Below are 19,703 nucleotides of genomic sequence, written 5' to 3'. Positions count from 1 at the left end.
GTCTTTTTGTTTATTTTTAAAGTTTATTTTTTTGAGAGAGAAAGCAGGGAGGGGCAGAGAGAGAGAGGAAGAGAGAGAATCTCAAGCAGGCTCTGCACTGTCAGCTTGTAGCCCAGTGCAGAGCTTGAACCTAAGATCTATGAAATCATGACCTGAACTGAAATCAAAAGTCAGATGCCTAACCAACTGAGTCACCTAGGTGCCTCACAGTTTTTGAAAAAAAGTCTTCTAAAAAAAGTAGAGACTCAGAATATTCTAGGCCTGTAACTTTATTGAAATCTCTTATTTCTCTTTGGAAGATAATTAAAAAAGACTTGGATTCAAAGTCCCAAAGAACCAGATAAAAATTTAGTGCCCTTTTAGTATCCTGATATATTCCTCTCTTTAATGAAGCATCATCTTTTGCCATCAGCCTGATGAACAAAACCTCTACTTTACAAACACCAAAATATTCAATGAGTGTTAATTTCTGGCAGTTGATATCCTATATACCTGCATATCCTTTTAAAAGATACTCGCAGGGGCGCCTGGGTGGCTCAGTCGGTTAAGCGTCCGACTTCAGCCAGGTCACAATCTCGCGGTCCGTGAGTTCGAGCCCTGCGTCGGGCTCTGGGCTGATGGCTCAGAGCCTGGAGCCTGCTTCCAATTCTGTGTCTCCCTCTCTCTCTGCTCCTCCCCCGTTCATGCTCTGTCTCTCTCGCTGTGTCTCAAAAATAAATAAACGTTAAAAAAATTTTTTTAAAGATACTCGCAAATTTGAGTAAGGGCAGAAAAATGCAAAATGTATTTATCTGGAAAAGTCAAGTAAGAAATTATGTCTTTTAAATGTCTGATAATATGCCTTTTTTTCAGATTATCTTCATTGTAGATAGAATAGAGGAGATGTTATAAATTTAGGGTACACATGTTAACCCGGATGCAATAACACATCCTGAGAAAATGATATTAGTTTATTATTTGATGAAGATTTATTTTATTGAATCATAGGAAAACAGCATTAGAGTGATTCTCAGTTTATTTTCATCCTGTCTTAATGCACGGCGGTGTCGTGCATAGAACTCTATTCGAAGACACCAATTGTGCTGGTCAACTGTTTTCACAGCCATCTGCACCCTTCCTTACCCAACTGTGTTCTGTATCCCAAGAATCAAATTTCTCTCAACTAGATAACCAATCCCATATATATTTTTTCCATGCAAATGCCCATGAGTATTTGTTTCCCTAACTTCACCTTCACTGTACACTCATTTAGTCTCATTGCAAAGAATTGTTAGCACAGCTCTTTATTTTATTTTACCTGCACTTGCTCATATGCCGTTGATCTCTTTGTACACTAGTTAATACGGTTTATGAGACTTTTAATGAGCTAAGTAATTAGGCACCTTTTGCTTTATATCCACATAGTAGGAAAAACTTCATAAATCTAATTTTACCATATTGTAGCATTGTCACATCTCCAGCTAAATATTTACAAGTCATTGCATTTGGTGTCACAGAGCTTGGGCTAGTTTAAATTATGCACATTAAACTTCATTTTTCTTTCACTGTAAGTTTTTAAAAATTATATTTTAATTGTTACAGCCCTCTGCAAAGCCATAACAACTTAATTTTCTGTCATCTATGGAATGGTAAGCATATATTCTATTCTGTGCATTTGAAAGCCAAATGATTAATATTTAGGAATTAATGAATTTTGGGGGGTGATGATTTCTACCATCGTGATTTGATGACTGAATTATTTTTCTCCAATGAAAAGATAGGTTTCAAGTGATTAGGGTTTGGCCCTTTAGCTGCAACTCAACCTGTGGTTTAATACTTGAACTCTCAGTGCAGCTGTGTTATAGGAAAGGAAAGTTAGATGTTCCACATTGAAGATGAGGAGGTGAGGCTGTACATTCAAGGTTGCATTAATCATGATAATTCTGGCTGATGTGCTATGCAAATACTGGAATCTCAGTGATACATTGGTAGGCTTTCAAAAAGATATATTGAATAAATGAATGAGCAAAAATTTAATTTACATGAGAAATCAACACAGCTTCCTCATTTTATCTGGCCCAATGTGGTTTCTGGTCAGCTAAAAGACATGGACAATTTTATTTAGAGGCCACTGAATCTCACTGTCACTGCTCAAGGTAATTTAACTCCTTAACTTCAAGTAAGAAGGCTTGAGAAGAATGTCATTGTGTTTCCATTTGTCCCCTTGCTGTTTTTGTGAATCATGCCATTCTTCCTGCTTAAATCCTCTTCCTGACATGTGTTTTCATTCTCATTCAAGGGTTTACCCTTACCTTCTGGTAGTTTTGAAATTTCTGCTCCTGGTGCTTACCTTGGCACAGATTTCTTCTCTCTCTTCACTCCAGCTGTCCAACAGAGGCCCTTTTATAATTCTTTCCAGGAGCTTTGTGTGTTCCTTGTGTGTTCCTTGTGTGTTCACAATGTTAGGATATTGTTGGTTGTTCAAAATCATCACGATCACTGTTCCCTTTGCTGTGTTTTGGGCATCACATGATATTTCCAGGGACTACTAACCCAGGTCTGTCTTCTTTCACCACTCCTGCTGTGTGGGGGCTCCCCACGTATTGACTATCTTGCTTTTCAGCCATTCCAACCATCACTCAGGGAATCACAGTCTAATGATCTAAAAAGGGCATTTAATGGGGCGGTAGGTGGCTCAGTGGGTTAAGCATCTGACTCTGGCTCAGGTCACGATCTCACAGTTCTTGGGTTCAAACCCCGCTTTGGACTTTGTGCTGACAGCTCAGAGCCTAGAGCCTGCTTCGGATTCTGTGTCTCCCTCTCTCTCTGCCCCTCGCCTGCTCATGCTCTGTGTCTCTCTCAAAAACAAATAAACATTAACACTTTTTAATGAGAAAAATAAAACAAAAAGGCATTTATCCTTTATATATCCAATGATGCCATGATTCAAATTGAGTTCTGTGTGTGTATGTGTGAAACAAAGTATTCAAATACGTGTTTTAGGTTATTATTGACCAGTCTAGTTGTTAGAGCAGCTCTGTGTTATCCCCTAGCACATTATGTGAGAGAGTAAAACCTGTTCTCATGTGTTGAGGAGTAAACAGAGCAGATGGTACCAATTCATTTGCATAAAAATGAGGACCTTGCGTATAAAAGTGAAGTACTAATTTTGTTCATCAAAAGGAATCAGTACCAAGAGAACTACAGCTCAATACTTGACCTTCTTGAGCTCTACTAGGTGTATCTAGTAGTGTTTGGTCAACACTATCTGACTTTTCTTTCCTATGGCTCATGGTTCTTCACACCCCTTGGCTATCTGGAGTAAGTAAGTGCCACCATCAACTATTAGGGATGCATTTCAAGCTCTGAATGGCAAACAGATGTATGTATTCATTAAGAGAGGATTCATTTCAGGGATTTTTTTTTTCATTTAAAATCTCAACAGGAATAAGAAAAACGGGAACTTTCTGAAATGCACTGGAATAAGCTTTAGTATACAGACAAAATAATTTCAAGTCTTATTTTACCTGCTATGGCAGTTGTCCTGCAGACAGAAGGTCTGATCAAAAATGGAGTTATTTTTACAATCAAGTGAATAACTTGAAATTTTGCTATCACTACAGATATCTATATTGTATGACAAAAGTGACATAAAGAAAAAATGTTATCTAAGAAGATGCTTAATTTTTTTAACTAAAAAAAGGCTACAGTTTCAGAGAAATGCTTTTTAATACTTGTGTCTCTCAAAACACTCTGAGGCACAGAATCAGAAAGTATAATTTACATGCAAGTAAGTCTCTTCATTCCAAAAATATGCTAAAAATCTTAGTAGTGGAGGGGGACCTGGATGTCTCAATCCGTTAAGTGTCCAATTTCAGCTCAGGTCATGATCTCGCAGTTCATGAGTTGGAGCCGTGCATCTGGCTCTGTGTTGTCAGTGCAGATCTCACTTCCTATGTCTCTCTCTCTCTCTCTCTGCCATTGCCTCACTTGCAGTCTCTCTTTCTCTCCCTCTCTCTCCCTATCTCTCTCTCACTCTCTCTCTCAAAAGTAAATAGACATTTAAAACATTATCAGTAGTGGTAAAAAAAAAACAACTCTACTTTTGAGAGAGCCTTTATATTGTGTCAATTGTCCGCATAATTGGTGAACTGGGGGTCTCCGACCTCACCATAATAGAAGATTTTCTGGAAAGAATTTTTCGGTGAATGCCACACTTCACATTATTTGTGGCAAAACAACATCCATGCACACTATATTAGCAGCCCTGTGCCATTGGCCAGAGACCCCTTAGCCTGATAATGCTCTCATCAGAATAAGTAAGAACAGTGTGGATTTGTAATGAAATTTCATTCCTTTAATTAACATTCCCTGAAGATAATCTATAATGGAAAGAGAGAGGAGTAAAAAAAGGAGTCTATAAGAACTACAAATGTGCAGGCAGATGTTTCCAGAGAAAAAAGGCATTGAGCATTATTCTGCTTTCTCTGTGCACTAAGTACCAATGTGTTTGGGAATAATAATCCTACTGTGCTTCCAATCAGGAAGTTGGTGCTTCAATTAAAAGTCTATTTTTTAAAATACTGTAGAAATTACAATTGTAATTAAACAACGTGACAGCTTTTATACACCTTCCCAACTTCTGGCTGTGTATTTGGCCTAGTCTCTGGATGAAAGCCTTGTTATTATAGTTCTGTCTAGTGCCCATAAAAATTTGGAAAACATGTCCTAAGTCCTTGAATTATGAGCTTTTCGAGAGGTTGAACTATATTTGATTTTTAATTTAGCACAAGAGTCTGGCACAGTACTTGGTCCAGAGTAGAAGTGCATCAAAAATTTATTAGGTAAACCAAACTAGGCTTGCAAAAAAAAAAAAAAAAAAAGATACAATTTAAAGAGGTTTGCAATTAAAGAGGTTTATCATAAAACTCTACGGATTGGTCTTTCATATCTGTATGTCTAAAAGTCTGTTACAATTATGGCTGTAGGTGATATGAGTAAATAGTTGCTGCCTTTCTAACCTTGGCAGACATTTAACTTTCACACATTTGTCAAATCAATAAATAAGCAAAAAACAAACAAACAAACAAACAAACAAACAAAAATAAGTTCACCTGCCTCCAGAGATGTGTCTAGTAAGAAGTGGCAATGGCTGATGTCAAAGAGGTGGCTGTGTGTGTTCCCCTCTAGGATTCTGATACTTTCCTGTCTCACACTTAGTCTTTCATCTATTTTGAATTTGTTTTTGTGTATGGTGTAAGAAGGTGGTCCAGTTTCATTCTTACATGTAAGTGATGAATCACTAAATTCTACTCCTGAAACCAAAATTACACTATATGTTAACTAACTGGAATTAAAAAAAAAAACAACCTGAAACAAATTAAAATCAAAAATAAAATTTACCCGAAGAAATCTCACCCTATCATTTTTATTAGATTTATTTTAATTATTGTTATTATTATTGGGGAATCTAGTTGAAAATTCTCTGCTTTGATGACTTTTAAATGACATCTACTCAGAACATTTAAGGAGAACTCACTTTTGATAATAGAGCTTTGCATTATAATTACAAACTTGGCTTAGCTTTATAGGAGCTGGATGCACGGTGAGATCATTTTAATTAGTTTTATGTTGATTTTGTTGTCTCTTTCCCACAGGTTTTTTAAATTTAATAACTCCTGTAAATTTCTTTAGCTACTAGTATGGATTTTATTTTAAGACATGATTTGATTTAATTCTCTGTAGTTAGCCCTTTAGTGCTTTTTAAAAAGTGTTCTACACAGATTTCTATCTTACTTTAGAGAAATGATCAGTGGATTGCCTCTTAGAAATGCAAATTTAAATCATTTAGTTCTTTTGTTGGAAAACTATAAAAATATTCCATTTTCAGCTAAAATTTTTCTTGTGAAATACACACATACTTTGAAACTTCAACAATTGAGTTCATTCAGAAAATTCCAATAGACTTTCTGTTTAAGAGCACTAAAAATCTTTGCTCTATGGAGATATTAAAATCTATGTTGTGTGCAGGCAATAAAGATTATTAATAAAGACATTTAATATAGCTTGAATTAAACCACACATATTGACAATAAAAAAGGAAACATAAAACTGTACCAGATTGTGTTCCTAAATAAATAAAATTTCAGTGTAAATCTTTATCCTAGATATTGTGAAAAATAGTAGTAGTCTATGATTACAAAATTTTTAACATAGCCTTCATCGGTCATGAAGGTCCCCAAAAGAATGTCATACCCAAAACAATTCATTACACATTGAGTGTATGTGTGTATTTGTGGGCATAAAACAAAGGGTATGCAAAAAATTAGTTTAACTACAAGTCAAAATGGAAAAGTTCTGCAGTTTCTTTTGTTTGTTTTTATTTTTGTTTAGGATTTAGTTTTAGTGGGACACATTAAAATGTTCAAAACATTTTCTAAAATTAACATTTCATAAGCTATAATTGATGTTTGTGGTAGTATGATCTAAAATTAGCTGACTTTATTTAGATTGACTGTATATTAATCTATTCAAATGGCATGGAATTATTACATCCACTATTAGTGTTGTTACTGATACTGCATCTAACATTATCATACTAATAATCATAACCCTATCCAACATTTACTTAATGGATTTTTATATCCTTGGTACTATATTAAATAATTTACAAGCATATGTCACTTAAATGTTTATTATATACCTTTTTGTTATGATATATGGGATTTCAAGGTAAGCAAGTGGTGTTTCCCATCACCATTGATGCTATTAATTTAGCTGATCTAAGTTCTTAGGCTGGTGTTTCCATCATTTAACACCAATACATTTGTAGTTCTACAATTGTTTTGATCAAATAGACTAGCCTTTCCCAAGAAAGTCATGTTTTGCCACCAGGGATGTAAAAACTATAATTTAATGTGAGAGATTCCACATAACCTGCTACTTTCTTTTTGTGCCCCAAATTGGGGTCTGATATTCCAATTTTGAGAACTTTAATAGTGGGATGTAAGCCTTGAAAGCAAATCTAATATTATACCAGTAAATAATATTAGACAATACTTATATTTTGCAACTTAATGAAGTAGGCACTCTTTGTGCCAAAAAAAACCAAAAAAAAACAAAAAAACAAAACAATTTAAATGTAAAATTAGAGGGGTTAGGGGACTTTGTTTTTAGATGAAAATACTTATTTTCTTTTTAGATTTGATGGGCATGTCAAATATGGTAGATTTACTAGCCAACTGGAGCCACAGTAACACCTCCCATCTTGTCACCCCCCATTAAGAGGTGGTACTTACTTTTTCTCCCTTTGAATCTGGCAACTTTGTGATTTGTTTGTAACCAACAGAGTATAGTAGAAGTCATGATGTGTGATTTCTGAGCTAGCTAGGAAAAAAACTAAGACCACTTCTAACTCATTTACCACAGTAGTTATTCTAGAAGCCCTCAGCCTTAAGTATGCATTTCAGATGCCTTGAGACTCCCAGGGTCTGAGAAGATCTAGTCCCATCCGTGTGAAGAGGCTAGAAGGAGAAGCCCTAGAAATATATGAGGCCACATCCCCTGGCCTGACTCATGCTACCACGTGAGGGACCCCAAAGGCAGAATAACCCAGCCAGCCATTCCTGTTCCTGAATTCCTGATTTAGAAAAATCAGAGGAGTTGAAATAATTGTTGTTGCTTTACGTTACTAAGTGGTGGTGTAAATCTTTATGTAACACAGATGACTGGGATGAAATTTGGTACTGGGAGTGGGTAACAGAACTCCGGACACATGTCTCATTGACTTTGGGATGGAACAGATAGAAGCAGGAAGGATGTTGAAAAGACTATTCCTAAAACATGATAGGCCTGGAGATGACTGACAATCAAGTTTAATGAAGAGTCTGAAAAATGTTGCTGGAAGCTGGAGGGAAGGAAACACTTGTGACATAGTGGCAAAAGTTCAATGAAAGTACCACTTGTGGTAACCCTGAAAATAGAAAATGTATCTAAGAAACTATGACCTCAATTAAAGATTGACATTTTTTTTTCTTTTCTGTAAAGGATGAGATAGTAAATATTTAAGGTTTTGAGTGCCGTATCTTCTCTGCCACGTCTACTTAAGTATTGTATTATAAAATAAATCATAGACAATATAAAAATAAATAGACATGGCCAAATCTGGCTAACAGTGGATGGGATTCAGCCTAAAAATCATAACTTGATGACACTTGACTTATATAAGGAGATTTCCATGCAAATATGAAGGAATTGCCTGGCTACCTCTTATACAATGATAGAGGAGGGAGATAAACAAAATAATAAAATACCTGGTTTTTGAATGGGCCTGAAGAATATGTACAAGGCACACCATCTTTTCAGCTAGAAAAGCACTTTTGAAGTAAGAAAGTATCTGAGATTTAAGAACCAGTCCAGGGTTGGACTATAGTATCCTTTATTAAGAATTCAGAATATCTAAGGCAATGACACATAAAACATTTCGGAAAGGCAAATGGCCTTCTAAGAATCTTAAAGTTGTGCCTTATAGATCTTGTCTGTTAAACAGTAAGGATTCTAATATATTTAAGGAAACCATCCCACAACAACTTTATTAGGACCCTAGGGTAATGGATTTCTCTCAAATACATTTGTAGGCACAGCTTTTGTCTAATGGAATAAATTATACCCGATACAAAAATAGTTGGAAAGAAATCATAACAGCTTGAACTGAATGAGACAGAGGGTCAAATGAAATGGGCCCTTTGAACTCCAAATATTTAATGAGTGGAAGTTGGCAGAAGTTTTTCCAGAGAAGCTGCTCCTTTTTATTTTTTACAAATTATATTTATTTTTTGAAGCCACTTCTTTTTTTTTAATTTTTTAAAATTTATTTATTTTGAGAGAGAGAGAGCAGGGGAAGGACAGAGAGAGAGGGAGAGAGAGAATCCCAAGCAGGCTCTGTGCTGTCTGCACAGAGCTCAGTGTAAGGCTCCATCTCACAAACTGTGAGATCTTGACCTGAGCTGAAATCAGAGTTGGATTCTTAACAGACCCACCCACCCATGGGCCCCAAATTCACTCCTTAAATGAAGGATGGCCTGTAGGGAAACCAACTAGAGTCTACAAGGTGAGGCCAAGAGCTATAGAAAACAATTCATTGGGAGTTGGAATGGTCTATAATTGGAACTGGCAATATATGTAGATTTGGGATATAGAAATGGTATGCATCAGTTTATGATATGCCTTCTTATTTTTCTCTTCTTTGGAATTACCTATTGAAATCTTCTTATGTCTGTCCCACTGTCATGTGCTTTGTGAGGTGATGAGTATATTTTGCATATGGAATGGACAAAATTTGTTGAGGCCAGAGGATGTGCTGTGATAGATTACAAGTTCCAACAATATCATCTGCCTCACGTGGTTTTATAGAACTTTGCTACTAAGTTGAGAACTGAGATCTCTGCTATGCATCTGGGTGACTTTATGGCTTGTTTGAATCCAATAGATATGACCTTCTGTGACTTCTGAGGCTAGGTCAGAAAAAGAGAGTCAGATGTGTATACTGGTGCCCAGCCTAAGCATATTATTAAATTAAGGTAATTTCCCAAGAATATCTGCCTTCCAGAATCAGAAATAAATCATCTCTAAAGGAAGAGCATCATCGAAAGTTCCATTTTATCTTTCCTTATCATATAAATGATATATTACCCAATATAAATAACAAATACATAAATAGGTAAGGTAAGACAATAACCTGAAAAAAAAAAGAAATACAGACAATAAAACCAGAAATAAAAAAGATCTAGGTAATGCAATTTATTAGACATCAAAATATATCAACAGATGACCAATATTTAGGATATATAGGGAACCCTGACTCAAAAATTAACAAAAGGCCAATAACCAGTTAAAAAAATGTACAGAGTACATGAATAATCATTTTACTAGATAAAATAATGCCCATGGCCAAAAAGTGCATAAAAATTTACTTAAGTTAATCAATAAAATGCAAATTTATTTGTATCACAATAGAAATCACAATAGAATATCATTTCACATGCTCTAGAATAGTTAAATTTTAAAAGATAAAGAACAACAAATTTTGGCATGCATAAAAAGCAACTGAAGGCTCTCATAATGTGTTGCTGGATATGTAAAATGGAATAGTTACATGGAAAACCACTTGAAAGTCTCTTATAAAGTTAAATATACACCTATCTTCTACCCATGCTTGGATATTTACTGAAATTAAAAGTTAATATATCTAGGGGCGCCTGGGTGGCTCAGTTGTTTGAGCATCTGTCTTGGGCTCAGGTCATGACCTCGCAGTTCATGAGTTCAAGCCTACGTCGGGCTCTGTGCTGACAGCTTAGAGCCTGGAGCCTGCTTCATTCAGTATCTGTGATTCTCAGTCTCTCTCTCTCTGTCCCCTCCCCCACTCATGCTCTGTCTCTGTCTCTCAAAAAATAAACATTAAAAATATTTAGAATAAAGGACCAAAAATGCAAAGCTTTAAATACGTTATATGCCTGATTCCTTTCAATGGAGAAATAGAAATTACATGACAGGCACAAAATTGGGAGTTTTTCAAGTCCCAAGATAACTCTAAAACTTCATTTGGGATTTATAACCAGGCTGTGTGTTGTCTGTGCAATATCATATAACAAATTCTGGCATTAAAAATGTATATCCTTGGGGCACTTGGGTGGCTCAGTGAGTTAAGTGTCCCACTTCGGCTCAGGTCATGATCTTGTAGTTCATGGGTTCGAGCCCAACGTCCAGTTCTGTGCTGACAGTTCAGAGCCTGGAGCCTGCTTCCGATTCTGTCTCCTTCTTTCCCTGCCATTCACACCCCCCCCCCACTTGCACTCTCTCTCTTTCTCACAAATTAGTAAAAATTTATATATATATATATATATATATATATATATCCTTTTTACAGTAAAAAGGTTTTTGATATATTCACGTAAATAAGGGTGAAATTATTAAAACTATGTTGTGCCATCTTATTCAATAAAATGGTTAGCTAAAAGTTTAGCGGGTTTTTTACTTATATAATCTTACTTAATGCTCACAAGAGCCTCAGATAGGTATTAGGTGGAGAAACTAAAGCTCATAGACACTAGGTAATATTACCAAGATCATATGGATAGGACTAAGATTTAAATCCAAAATAATCTATCTGCAAATCTCTGCTACTTACCATCAGTTTCTTTGGGCAGTATTTTTGGGAAATGTACATATAAACAACAGATCATCTCTTCTAGATTAGAAACACATTTTAAGAAATTAGAAGCACATTTCAAGAAATTAAAATTTTAGAAGTAAAAAATGACTAGCAGGGTGCCTGGGTGGCTCAGTCAGTTGAGCCTCCGACTTCAGCTCAGGTCATGATCTCGCGGTTTGTGAGTTTGAGCTCCCCCCCCCCCCCCCCCCCCCCCCCCTCCCATCAGGCTCTGCTGACAGCTCAGAGCCTGGAGCCTGCTTCGGATTCTGCGTCTCCCTCTCTCTCTGCCCCTTCCCCACTCATTGTCTCTCTCTCTCTCTCTCTCTCTCTCCTCTGTCTCAGAAATAAACATTAAAAAAAGTTTAAAAAATCACTGGCAATAAACCAGTAGTCTGTCTCACAGAAGGACTAAGTGTTTCTGTTTTGCGTTTTTGTTTTTCATTTGTTTTAGTAAAAGAATGCTGTGGTTGTAATTTATCATGGTTACAACTGTGCTTTTTCCAACCACCAATAACATGAGGAGACTCACTTTGGCTGACATGTAATTCTGGAAGTAATTTCAAAAAGGAGTCTTACATAGGAAACAGACATTCTCTTGGGTTATCTTTACCCTGAGAGTGTTAAACTTTTCAGATCTCAGATTCCCCGATCACTTCAGTTTTCTTATGTTTTATCAAAACCTTAATATTGACATTTTAGTCATGTATTTCTGCTACCATTATTAAAGCTCAATTTTGAGAAGATAAAAAATCTGGGCACATCAATTAAGTTGATTGACGAAATGTCTAGAGCTCCAAAATTAGGGAATGAACCAACCATTGATATGGATTTATATTATAATATTTTCTGTAAAATAGTAAAAAGGATCTCTGCAAGATATGCCTTTCAGGAAGCATTTAAAGATAAAAAAATTACATCAAAATACAATGTAAAATTTTATTATCTTTAACTAGCACATTTGAATACATGTAAGGAATACATTCCTTACTGAAGGAAACTAGCTTAGTTGTTCAAATCCCATTATTAGGGAGTTACTATTTTGTAATAAGTGTCATGATCAATATATGAATGTTAACAAAAGAAGATGTCCTTATCCTCAAGGATCTCAGATGCTTAGTGAGGAAATGAGGTTGAGTGACATGAACAATATTGAATGCAAAATAGCCAAATAGCATCTGTGAAAGAACTAAGCACTCAGACATGGACACTAGGAATGTAGGCTAGAGAGCTCTTAGGCTTGCTTCTCTAGAGAAGCAAATCTTGAGCTGGTGTGTGAGTTTCCTTTTAAAAGTTCACTGGCGGGGCGCCTGGGTGGCGCAGTTGGTTAAGCCTCCTACTTCAACCAGGTCACGATCTCGCGGTCCGTGAGTTTGAGCCCCGCGTCAGGCTCTGGGCTGATGGCTCGGAGCCTGGAGCCTGTTTCCGATTCTGTGTCTCCCTCTCTCTCTGCCCCTCCCCCGTTCATGCTCTGTCTCTCTCTGTCCCAAAAATAAAATAAAACGTTAAAAAAAAAAATTAAAAAAAAATAAATAAAAGTTCACTGGCGTTGTAATGAAATACTTATTGACACGATTTCATGACTTAATCCAGGCTTCAAGTTGAGATAATATTTTCTGTTACTATGGTTCCTACTCTCCAGCCAATCTGACTTTCTTCAGTGTTATTCGTCCAGTCTGGTAATTCCTACCTGTGTGCCTTAATGCATGTTTTTTTACTCTCCAGAATGTCTTTCTCTCTATTTCAGTGTCCTTCTTCAAAGACTCACCAGTTTTTTTTCGAGCATCACTGAATCCTTCTATGACCCCAACCCTTAGTGGAAGTGACCTTCCTTTTGTGATATTATCATTACCATTTTAATATTTAGAGTTTTAATATTTTTTATATTACCACTTGGTTTTTTAATATTTTTAATATTATCGTTTTAATATTTTGATGTTTATTTCCATTTTTGCACTTTTTTGTCAGCTATTAACTCTGTGCAGTTAGGCTGTACAATTCTTATTTCTAGCATCTAAATAACATAGTTCTTGGCACCTAGTAATGTTGAATAAACAAACAAAATCTTTGGAGAGTTGATTTAATTAATTTATAAATTATTCTTCAGAGTATCAAAGGCACGTGTGCTGCCTATTTTCTCTGATGTATTCTCAACTTTGTAATCTTCCAGGAAGTCTTGTCTTTACCCCTAGTCCCAGCTGCTTAACTAGGCTATGTTAAGCCTAGCTGGGGCGCCTGGGTGGCTCAGTCGGTTAAGCGGCCGACTTCAGCTCAGGTCACGATCTCGTGGTCCGTGAGTTTGAGCCCCGCGTCAGGCTCTGGGCTGATGGCTCAGAGCCTGGAGCCTACTTCTGATTCCGTGTCTCCCTCTCTCTCTGCCCCTCCCCCGTTCATGCTCTGTCTCTCTCTGTCGCAAAAAAAAAAAAAAACAAACAAAACAAAAAAAAACACAACACCAAGAAGCCATAACACAGAAGGATTATTCTATGTTTTTCTATTCTGTGTTAAAAAACTCCTTGATTTCAAAATGAAAGAAGGAAAAGTGCCAGGTGATATTTGAAAAATAAAATAAAATAAATTGCAAACTTAGTCTTGACCAGCTGAGGCTGAAATAGGACAATGCTGCATAAGAAAGCCAAATGAGGCCTGGTTATGCCAGAATGTTCCACAATCCTCTAACCTCCAGGTTAAAAGTCTTACAGCCCAGCCAAGATCAGCTTCAACATGCATAGAAAATTGAGTCTAAGTCCCTATATTTCTCCCAGCAATTATCCTATACTGTGTGAGCAAGTTTTCTCATTAAGTTATGAATTAAAACTAATAGTTGTAAACTCACAAACTGGGCCATCGTATTCCGCCATATATAGTACTTTATTGCTATATTCTGTGCTCATGGGATTTTCTGTAGACTTCTAAGGAAATTTCTAACCTCCCTGAGAAATAGAAATTCTTACTCCTTGATGCTTCAAAGGATTTAGCAATAGAATATGTGAATCAAGAAAATGAGATTCTACTGAGTTCCTATGGAAATTTTTCTTAGTGCATTTGATTGCATTTCTATGTATTTTAGTTTGCCTGTTTATTATTCTCCTTCTGTGTCTCTCTTTTTTAACCCTGATGTTTTTCTTAACTTTATCTTCACTTCTTTCAGTTCCTGTGAGAATGTTCTATAACAAAATTTTAGAGAATGAATGTATCTTTCTGATAAAAACAAATATGTAAAAAAAAAAACAAAAAACAAAAACCCCCAAAACTTTTAAATATAAGAAACTTGGGGTTTGTTTCAAACTATGTTTTATTTCCATCATCATGTTTATTTTTATGAAATGTACTTTGTGTAATTATGCAGAAATTTTAAGAAATACTTCTCATATTACTCCATATCCCCCTTGTTCAGAGATAAATCAGGACTGTTTAATCTCCCATTCAAGATTTTCTATACCCCAAGCACTATATACATCTTAGTCTCTGCTTCTATTATTTTCTTTTATTTATTGAGGTTACAGTCAGCATATCTTTAAACTCTTACCAGGATGTACATTTGGCTTGTTTTAAGTCGCAGAATGGAATTCTAGTAACTCACTGTTGGAGTGAGTTAATCCAGTACCAGATTTCCTATTGCAACTCCCTGTTCTTTCCATTTTTAAAAATGTTTTCTTATTTTTGAGAGAGCACAAGCAGGGAAGGGGCAGAAAGAGGGGGAGACAGGTGATCCAAAGCGGGCTCTGTGCTGACAGCAGTGAGCCTGATGCAGGTCTCGAACTCATGAACCACGAGATCATGACCTGAGCCAAAGTCAGATGCTCAACCAACTGAGCCACCCAGGTGCCCCTATTCCATTATCAAAAAATTCTGACCACTAGAAAACCTTTTTTATTAACTTTATGCTAATTATTTGTTTTGTTTTTAAGATTTTACTTCCTAATCATTTCATTATATCAGAAAGTCAACACATAAAGAGGCTGAGTCATTTTCCAAAGTTTGCATATGTGTATTTGATCTTCCTGAGTTTTGTCGTCTCTGATTAAACCCCCCCCCACACACACACATACACACACCTTGTTCTTCTCTGATTAAAACACACCCACACCCACACCCACACACACATATATATGAACCATCCAAGGATGGTTCAATCAGTAAAGAACTGAAGTTGATTATAGACCAGGGATTATCAAATAGGGGAGAATAAATCCTTTTTCTGGTATCCTATCAAAATGACCGTTGGTATTTTATTTTTAAAATTGTACAATATCCATCTTAGCACCATATCTGTCTTAAGACCTCTAAACAGAGTTGAAAAATCATCATTTGAGTGGACTACTTTTGTTGATAGATAGAAGTGTGTTTATAATTATAAACAGAAATTAGAGCCATTAACTTAGTTGGCGCGCCTGGGTAGCTAACGTTGGTTAAACATCTAACTTCAGCTCAGGTCATGATTTCGCTGTTCATGAGTTCGAGCCCTGCATTGGGCTCTGTGCTGACAACTCAGAGCCTGGAGCATGTTTCAAGATTCTGTGTCTCCCTCTCTCTCTGTTCCTCCCCTACTTGTGCTCTGTCTCTTTCTCAAAAATAATAATTAAACATTTAAATTAAAAAAAAAGAATCATTAACTTAGATAATATCCTTCTATCAAACCCCACACAAAGAACAAAACAAAATTAAACTTTATGCAAATCTACATTAGTTAAAGCAACTTATGAGTTTTGTCATTGATTATATGACCTGAAAACAGAACCTTTAGTTAAATACTTTTTAAAATTAAAATAGAATTTTTGAGAAGGGTGGTAGCATAAGAATGAGCTTACAAACTCTTCTCAGAAAGAAATAGAAATGACCAAAACAGCACATTTTAAATCAGGGAATTGTCTTAGTTTCCTAGGGATGTCAGGCAACTTATCACAAGCTTGTTGACTGAAAACAACAGGCATTTATGCTCTCATAGCTCTGAGGTCAGAAGTCCAAAATCAAGGCATCAGTAGAGTCACACTCCCTCAGAAGACTGTAAGAGAGAATCCTTCCTTGCCTCTTTAAGCTTCTGATAGTTCAAGGTGTTTCTTGCCTTAGACTCCAATCTTTGCCTGTCTTCATAGAGATGTTCACATTGCTTTCTCCCCTATTTCTCTGTGCGTCCTTTTCTATATCTTATCAAGACATGCTCACTGGGTTTAAAGTCCATCCTAATTCAGTATAATCTCACATAGATCTTTATCTTAATTACATCTACAAAGACACTATTTCCAAAGAAGGTCACATTCTGAGGTTCTAGATAGACGTTATTTTTGGGAAGGGATGGGACACTATTTAACCTACTGGTAGTCATGGTGACGATTATATCACATAAGCTTCAAGTGATACCTGAGGGATATAGTCCAGTTGGGGAGCACCAAAAATTTACTTACATATTTTCTTTTATTTAGAATAATGGTTAGCAGGTGGGAAGACATTTTGAAAATCCTAGTATTCTATTTTTGGGAAACAAAGGCTAGAGACATTGGCACTTCATGTGGTTGATGTGGATCACTACACGTAGAACACTTTTCTCTCTTTCAAATAAAGAGCATTACAAGCCTTGACTTCCTGGGTAAGAAAGAAAATTACATTATAATTCAATATCATTTTTTTTAAATTTTTTTTTCAACGTTTATTTATTTTTGGGACAGAGAGAGACAGAGCATGAACGGGGGAGGGGCAGAGAGAGAGGGAGACACAGAATCGGAAACAGGCTCCAGGCTCTGAGCCATCAGCCCAGAGCCCGACACGGGGCTGGAACTCCCGGACCGCGAGATCGTGACCTGGCTGAAGTCGGACGCCCAACCGACCGTGCCACCCAGGCGCCCCTCAATATCATTTTTAAATCCCACTTTACAATTGTTATGACATCATTCTTATATAGAAGTACTTTCCCTAATTGGGACTAGTAAATTTTGGAGAGTAGGGAAGCTAGTACACAAGTTGAGAGCTCAATTCCTGATCTTATTCAAAACATCATGAAAAACTTGAAAGAAATTGCATTTGGCTTGACAAATTAAAAAAACGAAAAACAAAAAACAAAACACAAAAACCTTTTATGTGGTCTATGGGTCTTTAACTTAATTTATTTCCATTAGGTATGTCTTATTATTAATCTGTTAAGCAGTTTAGAATGGGTAAACCCCAATTAGCTCAGTTCACTCTTTGAATTCCACAGAGCTAGATGGACTTCAGATTACTGTTATAAGACAGTTAAACAAAGAGGACAAGAGAGACAAACAAACATATTAGAAGCCAAGTATTCTGACTACAAATGCTAAGAACCCCAACAATCCCACTTATATCTCATAAGACTGCCACTGTTGAAAAAAAAGAAAAAAGAAAAGGATGGATATCCATTTATTAATCACTGTCTCAATTTAAATTCCAACAAGGGAATTTTGCATCCATGAATAGGTAAAATGCTCATGTAATTTTTTTCACACCCACAAAGCCTTGGGTAGATATACCACCTATAAGATGGTGAAATCATGAAGACAAATATTAAGAAAAGAAATTCAGAAACAAAAATAATGTAAATATTAAAAACAAAGCTTTGTATGTGAAAATTTTATATATGTGTCCTCCTAAGGGAACATAAGTTGTTTTGATATTCTCTAATTATTTAAGTGTTTGACCATGTGCATTATGAAACAAAAGATGATTGATTGATGCTATGTTAATAAGAAAAATACAGAAAGAAGCCATATTCCTCTGTGCACAGTTAAGGTATAGCATTAATGCAGCTGAAGTTATGCACAGCAGTGAGTTCCAGTGCAAATATAAGTCTAATTTAAACTCAAACTTTTCTTGCTGAGTAAGTGGCTCATTAATGGTAAGTGGCTCATTTAAAAAATTGTCCTGGAAAAAAAAAAACATAAAATTACCCTCCATTTCATTAGTGCTAGATGTTTCCTTTTGCATATTTCCCTGAGCTGATAGTGCCTGGTGTTAATCACTATGTCAAGTTCAGATTGTACCTGCAATGCTAGATGGAAAGCCAGTCGAGTATTCACTCTCATTCCACATTACCCCCTTGACGGTCTCACTCTTTCCTTGATAGTCAATTATTTTGGGAAATTATTTCGGCTCTGAGTTTTTTCTTTCCACTAGGATTAATTTAATCATGGACTTGTTTTCCCTACTCATGATAAATCATGGAAATTGGAGCATCTCTCACTGGAGTGTTGTAAGGCTTCTGGCTCCACCTTTAAAGACATTTCCTCAGGATGGAAAACATGACATTTGGAAACTCAAAGACAAAATTAAATTTGTGTTTCCCCTATCTTTGTGTGTACACTCAATAGATTTTTATATAAAATATCTGGAAATTATTTGTTTTTTTTTTAATTTTTTTTTCAACGTTTATTTATTTTTGGGACAGAGAGAAACAGAGCATGAACGGGGGAGGGACAGAGAGAGAGGGAGACACAGAATCGGAAACAGGCTCCAGGCTCTGAGCCATCAGCCCAGAGCCCGACGCGGGGCTCGAACTCCCGGACCGTGAGATCGTGACCTGGCTGAAGTCGGACACTTAACCGACTGCGCCACCCAGGCGCCCCTGTTTTGTTTTTAAATATAGGTGCAGAAAGAGGTTAAAGAAATCTTCCAAGCTCCTTTACAATACTTGGCTTTCCATTTCAACAGCAGCTCTATGAGATAGGTAGTAACATTCTGACTTTTCAAATTAAAAAACACAGGATATATGATATCAAATTATATCAAATTATATAATTTGTGTAAACCTGAATCTAGTGACCAGCAAACTTGAATTTTAAACCCAAACTTCCTTGAAACCTATTTTCTTTCTTTTTTTTTTTTTTTAAGTTTTATTTATTTTGAGAGAGCTTGCATGCAAGCAGGGTGAGGGGCCGAGAGAGAGGGAAAGAGAGAGAGAGAATCCCAAGCAGGCTCCACGATATCAGCATGGAGCCCCATGTGGGACTCAATATCATGAACCCTGAGATCATGACTTGAGCTGAAATTGAGTTGGATGCTTAACCAACTGGTGAAGCCACCCAGGTGCCTGGAAAACTATTTTATTTCTAACTACATCATATTAGGTTTTCATCTTAAATACACATTGCAACAAGAATGAAAATTAAAGAGCAGTTCCTCTTCCAAACTCTGTAGTTCATGGCAGATTGTGCTGAGGAAAACTTTCATAAATGCTAATCTTTACCATCAGAAGTGGACACTACCTGTCAGGAAAATGCAAGAGCTCTGAGTAAGCCAGGGTATTTTTTGTTTTTGTTTTTGTTTTTTAATTTTATTGTTATGGACTAAAAAACTTTGCAGTTAGAACATTTAGCCACCAACCATCATGACTCTCTGGGTTTGATGAAGTAATATTGCTTGCTTCTCTCTTCATGCCCAGAGAAGGGACTTAATTTTTCCTCTTATTTTTTCCCATTCAGGAAGCAGTGACTTACCTACCCCCTGATTGGTGAATTTGCAGTTCGAAAGTCTTCTTTTCTCTTCCTCCTGCTGAGTTCTACCTGAC

Source organism: Felis catus, chromosome D1, assembly GCF_018350175.1.
Source record: "Felis catus isolate Fca126 chromosome D1, F.catus_Fca126_mat1.0, whole genome shotgun sequence".
In the NCBI taxonomy this organism is placed as follows: domain Eukaryota; kingdom Metazoa; phylum Chordata; class Mammalia; order Carnivora; family Felidae; genus Felis; species Felis catus.
Note: the sequence above shows the minus strand (reverse complement) of the source record.